This window comes from Sardina pilchardus, chromosome 19 (assembly GCF_963854185.1).
Source record: "Sardina pilchardus chromosome 19, fSarPil1.1, whole genome shotgun sequence".
Lineage (NCBI taxonomy): Eukaryota > Metazoa > Chordata > Actinopteri > Clupeiformes > Clupeidae > Sardina > Sardina pilchardus.
This window is the reverse complement of record NC_085012.1, coordinates 10,703,534-10,712,553: the sequence shown is the minus strand read 5'-3', so window position 1 is coordinate 10,712,553 and position 9,020 is coordinate 10,703,534.

The window sequence follows — 9,020 nt, the reverse complement described above, 5'->3', positions numbered from 1 at the left end:
TCAGACCCTCTGTCATTTATCGTTGTTCGCAACCGCTTAAGCGAACCTCGTCTTCATTGATTATATGAGTGGTTAGTGGTCCCTTCAAAATGAAATGCATAGGGCACATGGGTCCAGGGGTGTAGCTGGGAATTTGGCCATCTGGAAAAAAATCCCAAGGAGTTCCACCCTATGAACGTGGCATAGGGCCTTGGTTTACTTCTCTGCCCCTTGAATCATAACAGTTTTTTATTGATTGCTTTGACCCGCTTAAAGAGACTGGGAACTACTCGGTTTTCGTCATCAATGTCGCAGCAGAGCTGAAGACACCTCTAGCAAATGTGTTAACCCTTTCTCATTGGATTGGTACATTTTCCCAACCCTTTTACAGAACAGTTAACACGATGTCATTCAAGCAGTCCAAACTCGATTGTTTTAGCTATGGTAACCAAACATAAATGATCTGTTCCTGACTATTAGAATCTACCTATATCAGTATGAAATCAATGAAGCAGCTGTTTGACACTCCTTCACACAAATCTTCAAGTCATGTTGATTTGCTTTTTATCACCCTGTTTACATTGTAGTGTATGTTGTGTGTGGTGTCTTACTGTCAGCTGCTGGGACCTTGAATTTTCCCTTTGGGATCAATAAAGTATCTATCTATCCATCCATCCATCTATCCATCCATCCATCCATCCATCCATCCATCCATCCACCCACCCACCCACCCACCCACCCACCTACCTACCTACCCATCCATCCATCCATCCATCCATCCATCCATCCATCCATCCATCCATCCATCCATCTATCTATCTATCTATCTATCTATCCATCTATCTCTATCTACAGTATCTATCTATCCTTAAAAGGTACAGCGTCTGTGTTGTTATACTTTACTGTAATAGCTTTTATTTTTTATTTTTTATTCCTAATAGTAAAAAGCTACATACAGTAATAGGCTACAATGATAAGCAATGGCACACACTGATTCACACTGAGTGCTGTATTTTGTTGTCACCTGTGTAATGGTTATTTGGAAGAGCACATACACTTGTAAGTTGTGTTGTTTGAGGCCAAAGTGTTTTGGCACAGTTAGAGCCTTTTGCAAACAAAATGTGTCATTTTGACCATGAGTGGCACTGTCTGGGCCTGTGTGTTAACTGTTTTGAAAAATGTTTAGTTTGAGTTGACTGCTGCATCAAAGCAATCAAGAAAAACGGTAAACCAACCATCATCCAAACCTTTACATTGGGTTCCAGAACGGTCTTTGGTATTATTTGCCCTCAACGGTGCCTTCCAGGCAGCGCTGCCTTCAAGGCACTACTCCCCTCAGTTTAGGGGTAGGATGAGGGTTGAGGGGGTTAGGGTTAGGAATAGGGTAAAGGTAGTGCCTTTTAGGCTGTGCTGCCTGGAAGGTGCCGTTGGGGGCAAAAAACACCATTGAGCTTCCAGAACACACAAGGGACACTGGCAATGCCAGGAGGATGTATTTGAACACGTCAAGCCTGTCTCTGTCTTACCATCCATAAAGCAGCAGAAATAGATCATTGTTCCCCTGTGGTGTTTTGCCACAGCATAGCACTGCCCACAGAGCTGCAGTGTTCTTTGCAGGGGAGTTTGTGGAACTGATCAAATCCAGGCTGCGCTGAGAGCTTACGGATAGGATAGAACCAAGTATTTAGGAGCATATAGATAATAGGTTCTCTGGAAGTGATGACGACATTTTTCGGGAAAAGCTGGCTGAACTCAGGCACCTCCAACACACTCGGCTCTCTGTGTGTGTGTGTGTGTGTGTATGTGTGTGTGTGTGTGTGCGCGCGTTTTCAGGAGTTCTCTGTTCTGAGGCAGGATCAAGGCATAGCACACAGCTCAGCGTGTCACTCCCGCTGTTGCCTTTTATTTTTTATTGTAGTGTTTCCCATGCGTGCGCTTTCAGGTCCTAAGAACAGGGAGAGGGCCGCAAGCTGCCCAGATGACAGGGAGAGCCACTGCAGGGTCCAGAGCTCTGCACTAACATTTGGCTGCCCTCCGGGGATGAAGGGCAAAGCCCAAGCTGTCGGCAAGCCATTTATTTCCTTAGCTGGTTGGGCTCGAGCAAACATTACAAACCACCCCTGGACTTTTTGTACTGTGTCCAGTGGCATTGCCAGCCGAAAGTCTTGTGAAAACAAATACCATGATCCGTGACATTGTATACAATATTCATGTGTGATGCAAATAAACAGACTGCCTCTAAAGTAAGGCGCTTCCTATAAAAACTAACCCTAGAGGAGTAGGAGAAAGATTGCTACTTTGCTCCATTGCTCAATAGAAACGTCAAATGTGCCATATTCCTTGTATTCTCGAGTCACCAATATCGTTGAATTTTCCCCTGAGCTGCTTTTAAATCTCAATTGTTCGCAAATGCGTAACCACTGATGATCAGGGTCTGCTGCAAAACAGTTGCCAGTACACATGCAGCAGTCCTTAATTGCAAAAGTGTAATTTATCATGTTGACAGTATTCTAGTCCTGTTCCATATTCATCTTAGTTTAGAGACATGAGCAAGAGACCATCGGGCCAAAACGAATTCCTGTTGTGTTTTAACTCATTTTGCCAAGTAAATAAGTGTCTGATTCTGACTGTGAGACAATGGGGAGTTGGGTTTTAAGCCATTTCCCAAACCCACACCCCAACTTTCACTCGTTTTCAATCATTCTTTTGAGTGGTCTGTCCAAGTAATTGCCAAAAAAAGGCAAAACATGTAGGCTTTGTTTGTGCGAAGATGTGCAGTATGTGAATAAAGCATAGTCAGAATCGTCACTCTGAATTTCAGATTTCTACCTCACCCTTTCACCACAAAAATACTAATATGGGGAACTGTATACTGTACGGACATACGCTGCAGCGTCTACACCCAATCGAGTCGTTGAACTGTAACGTAAAGTTAATGCATTATAATATAACAGATTAACATTCCGTTATAGTTCACCGATTTGTTGTGAGACTGGGTTGCTGTAATACATTCAGGCCTAAGTACCAATGCAGACCCTAGTTTGAATGCTGCAGACATTAAGGATCGCACCCCATCTCTCTTTCTCACACTTGATTGTTGTCACTCTTCCATGTCTTATCTACATAAAGGCATAAACCCAAATACATACTTAAACAAAGCAGTGGAAGGGTTAGGAGAATGATAGCCTGGCACGCCCTCCCAGTGACGCAACGCCTTCAGGCTTTTGCTGCTGGTCTGGTCAACTGCTCATTGAGAAGGATTTCTGAGTTCCCGAAATCCGCGGAACTGCCCCCTTTGGTCGAGAACCAATCAACTTTGAGCAGCTCCAACGGCTCTGGGTAGAGGCGTGTTCAAGGCAGAGGAAAGAGTGTTGTTATTGGTTTAAACTCGGCAAACCGCTTTCTGACATCTACCAGTAGCAAATCGAGGCACTGAAAGGAGGCGGGTCAACCAGCGCTTGCAAGAAACCGTTTTAGCACAGGCTGTTGGTCAGACTAAAGTCTCGCAGAGCCTTTGAAAGTCGATGGTAATCAGGCTAGGAGAATGATCCCTGTCCGTTATCCGCTAGAACCTGCTATTGGTCAAGGCAGATTGTGCTAAAATATGCCTTAGGGCAAATGTGGATGTCATTCACATCTCTGTGCTCAGCATTTCTTTTAAAGTTCATTGATGCATCAGTGCACTGCATCTGTTTCACAGAAAAGAAGGGAGAAAACTCCAAGAACACACACTAACAAATATTTCCTTTTCACAGTTGGTGATCTTTTACAAAGTCTGGCCCGGTACTCAGGTTCAGCATTTCTCTTGTTGATATAGTGAAACTTTTGCTATGAGTGTCTGATGTAGACACCATGAAGAGTTCAAACTCAAGAGAGTTCAAACCCAAGTCACCCTGTCTTGAGTTTGAACTCTCTGCTTTTACAGCCTGTGGTGTTGACTGGTTTATTTATTGTCCAGTGTGCTGAAGCACAAATATTTAATCTTGACTTGAAGTCAAGCTTGTGTTGCACAGGAATTATTTGCCTAAGACATCAACAATTCCTAGAGAATTAGGAATTAGGCAAAGTTCCCTTTCTTTTAATTTTCCCAATATTCATTGTAATGTTGGTCATTGTAAGGGCCATCTTTGCATGATAAATCTTAAATTCATTCGATCCCCGTTTCTATAGTGATAGCCTAATAATAATTTCCAGTCAACTGCAACTTTGAAGATTTTGACATTTAATGGAGCTAGTTTTAAAACCTGAACATATTTACTGGGGCACATGCTACAGTAAACTGGATCTTGGGGTGAGGAGACAGATGGCAATACATTTTTAATTTTTATTTTACACTCACTTCTTAATAAAGACTTGCGTCTGTTTTGTCTCACCTTCTTAAAGACTGCCTATAAATCCAAACCACATTTTTGAGTCTCTCTGGATTACTGTGCATAAAAAGTGCAGACAATGCTTTCATAGACTTGTAAAGGAGAACAGTTCACCATGACGTACATTGTTTATATACTGCAAAGCAGATTTCCAGGCCCTGTAAACTGAAGTAGGTATGGGGTTCGCTCCATGCCTCATTGCACATCCAGGGTCATTAATGTTATGTGTATTGATAAATATTTGGAGAAGTGAGGTATGCCGTATGCATATGTACCGGCTGGCTAGAGTGTTGAACGGGCTGATGTCAGCCCCACCTCTTGGGATTCTTTAGACAAAAGTCTGACTGGAATTTCCTGTGGCCGGGCGTGCAACGTCTTCACAGGCATGAGACTAATCTACAAATATCTGTACCGTCCAAGTATAAGAAGCATTCCAAGGAAAAGGGTTCTACACTAATAATAATAAAAAAAATACAAGTCTCTCCATCAAAGCCTCAAACGTTTTTTTTCCCCCTTCATCTCCAAGGATTTCTTGTATTTCATATTCACCACAAACATTTATTTATTTATTTTCTCATCCACGGTATCTTAAAATGCGTTTGACTGTTTTAATCCAGCTGACAATGCACATGGGGTGGTGCATATAAATAGATCTTTATGACTTTTTGATTTCAGGCTGGGCACCCTAATGATCACATTTGGTATTACACTAATTAAAGGCCAATCCTGCACGTTCATCCTGTGTAATTTAAGAGAGGCTACCATAGGCCATCAAGCTGTCCACTTAAAGTTTCTACCTTAAAAAAAAAAAAAAAACCTCAAGGGCTGCGGACCGGACTGTGGTTCATCTTTATCTGTCTCTCCCCTCCAATTGGGTCTCAAGAAATAGCTGGCCTGGATAGGCGTGGGTACCCGTGGGCAGCCGTGGCCCAGCAACCTCTCTGGCAGCCACCCATACTGAGATCATGTTTACTTTCACCTTGAAACAGACATTCAGGGTGCAATGAGCAATGTGCTTCCTGTCTCTTAGATCTTAATGGGTTTAAATGCAGACTGGGTCTGGCTGGCTGTTTCAGATGGGGCCCCCTATCCCATGCCCCATCCTCCTCCACACACTCCACCCTTTCCCTTTGACAGGCCACAGATGGGAGAGAGGGAGGAGAGAGAGAGAGAGGGCGAGGGAGGAGGGAGACAGACAGACAGTCTAAGTTTAAGGAGATGGAGAGACAGTTTAAGGAGATGGAGAGACAGATTGTCAGAAGGAAAACAGAACAGAGTTGTATTCCATTGATCACAGCTAGCAATTTAACCCAAGGAGAATGATTAAAGGCGCCCATTCAAAATAGAAATATTTTTTTTTTTTAAAAACGAACCCCAGAGGCAATTATGTGCCCATTCCGCAGGACTAAGCCAGTGAGGCAGGGTGACGTGCTATTGTAATGGAGAAACCAAATGGCCAGGCCTGCCTTAAGTACCAAGTCAGACACAGGGAATGGTTACAGCGGCTTTCCTCTCAAAGGGAAAATGCCAAGAGGTCCCATTTCTCTAAAGATGCCTTGTATTGTTATTTGCAGGGAGAGGCCAGAGTGTCTGCTGGGGGATTTTATTACTTTTTAAAAAGCATATTGCAGTGGTGGCGCCATTAACCTGAATGAGGAAGCTCTCTGAGTTATTTTCAATCTGAATGGGAAGCATCTGAGCAGTGGAAATGAATGCGGACAAGCTAACGCAATAGAGGCATGAATCATGCCTCTGTGGTTTTCATGAACCCGAGGATATTCCATACTTCCCAGTGTCCAACTTTTGGGGTCGGCCTGACTCTCAGATTCCCGGCATTAAGACTTTGAAGCAGTGTAGCAATTCCACCGAAGTCCGTTCAGACTAATTTAGACATTAAAAAGTACAATCCAATCCAAATTACTACACCAGTGATGGAATATTAAACCGCATAGAAATTCAATAGTCAGTCATATTTCACTGTCTAGGACCTCACAGTAGTTGAACATGTCATCATACATTTAATATAAATACAAAAGCTTTGCGCCATCCTACTTTATGAGTTTACACAATGCCTTCATTCCCTTCCTTGTTTAATGAGTCAATCTGACGAGAAACTGTCTAATAAAGTCAGTAATATATTCCAAACATCTGCTATGCACACAGGCACATGTGCACACACAAACACGCACACACACACACACACACACACACACACACACACATACACACACTTGCCATCCAGTCAGAGCAAGGTCTATAACATCTTCAAGCAGATTCAGGAAGCAATGTAGCACTGCCTGTAATACTACTTTGATACTTGAAGGAAAAGCCATTTAAAGGAGATTTTTCTCACACAAGTCTCTGTTTCTCGAGGTCACCGAGTACTGTCAGTAAGGGAAATCAGAAATCAGTTTTACCAAGCTTGAGTTGATACAGCTAGCAGCTAATGCAGCCAGGCAGCTACAGTGCTACATTCTGGGGGCATGTGGGAGCTCACGAACATGGCCCCAGAGTGTAACGCTGTAGGTGCCTGGTTCAAAGTTCAAAGTTTATTGTCATGTTCTCATAAATAAGCATTTATAAGTATTGCAATTCCTTGTGTTCAAGTGTCCATTCAACTACAGAAATAAATTCAAAAGAAAAATAAATAGATACTATACGAAAGAGGGGTTGGGGAGCACTAAGGGTTTTTCGAGGTTTTTTCGTACCGACAGTATCGGTGTAGCCTAACGAGCTAGACCGACATCAAGATGTAGGGTCTAGAAACTCACGATAGCAGGGCTCAATCAGAGGGGTGGGATAAACGGTTGTCTTTCAAATTACCTCTCCACGCAATAGGATAGCGCTAAACAAATCATCTTCTTGTTTGCAAGTAGCAGGATGCTTAGCATTTGCAACTTCTGGTCACAGGTCAGTTGTCATTATATTAAGCCCACCTACCGACTCTATACATGATATGATGGGCCCGGCCGTCATTGAAAATGGCAAGCTCCCAAGTCAACAGAGAGTTGCTAGACTACCCCGGCAGCTGCCGCAAGGGTGTCTAGATTTCTATAGTCGGTGGCCTTGAGAAACAGATCTTTGAGAAAACTCGCAGGAATCAGGATTCCTCCTTTAATGTCCCTATGGCCAATAATCCTGGGGAACATCTGGAAAACAACAACAATTAATCCTTGCTGTTTATTGGAGTGCAAAACCAGTGCAGTACAGAGACTGGATTAAATGGCCTTATAGACAATAAGCTGTGTGTGCATGAGGGGTGGGGTCTTGTTTTCTAGCTAATCAGCAGCACAACGACAAACGCTACTGTGCAACCACATATTATTAGTTTCCCAGATGGCTGCTATTGCCCAACAAGTCAGCCACTGCCTTCCTCAACAGTGGGTAGGGGCCAAGGGCCAGGGGCATGAATACCCATGACCAACCTCCATTTTGAGGCCAAGCCGCAGTATGTCTAGATAAACCTAAGTTAACTGGAAGATTAGGATGCCGTGTGCTTCTAATGGATAATGAAGTTTAACTTAACTGAAACCAGAGACATTTCCAGGCATTATCAAAATGTGCAGTGGTATGTTCTCTGAGCTGCCTGACCACAATCTGTGACAAAACACAGAAATACAAGAGTGATTCTGGGTAGAGGTGTCTCTGATGAATCACACATTTTAGCTCAGTGTGCATGTGGGGGGAAGAGTGACTAACTCCAGAATGCTGTGTGTACACTGTGTGTGCTTGTACAACAGCAATAACATTTTGTAGGCTCTAACGGCATAGTGTATGTGTGTGTGCGTGTGTGTGTGCGTGTGTGTGTGCGTGCGTGCGTGTGCGTGCGTGTGTGTGTGTGTGTGTGTGTTCGGAGAGACACCAAACAAATCCTGAGCCCATTTTATTAGGAGCTTCTACTTCCTCAAATCTCATAATGAAAAGCAAAAGTCGTGTGGTCATGCTCTATGTGAGCCATATGGTATTAATGAAAAGGCAACAAGCCCTTTACAACAACCTCTCTTCAAACTAAATCTCCATGGCTCATAAATGTGATTCTCTCAAAACACCTGTAACAAACTATGTCATGTCCTATGCTACTCTGGAAGTTGTTAGGCAGACATAGGGCAAACAGATCTCAACACAAACCCGCCCATTTCCCTCCAGAAGCAAAAGGGGTAGGGGACAGACAAAAGACCAAATAAAACTTTCAAATATGTAGTCACAGGCGGCCAAAAGCATGGGATTTGACAAAGAATATTAAAGGCACAATAATAAGCCAAGTACCAGATGCTGGAATCATTAACAAATTCAGTTCAAGGGACTCATAAAAACAAACTCATGCACAGAGGATAAGTCTAACAACAGTTCTATGGCTCCACTGGGAGAGGACGAGCCTGAAACTGGCAGCTTTTTGGCACTGTATATTTTATTTATTTATTTGTTTAAGAGCGAGACTGTTTAGTGATATTTAAATGAGCTACAAGAACAACTGCACAATTGCAGTTATACACAATTTCCCAAGTGCCACACCAGTTCATTCATTCATACATGCATTCATTCCCCAATACCTTTCATACATCACCATTTCATTCTTTACAGTTTTCTTAGATAATCAGTCATCAAAACGTTTCACTTCGGGCAGTATGAATGACTTTGGACGAGCGATTATTTCAGTGCATTTGTCATGAC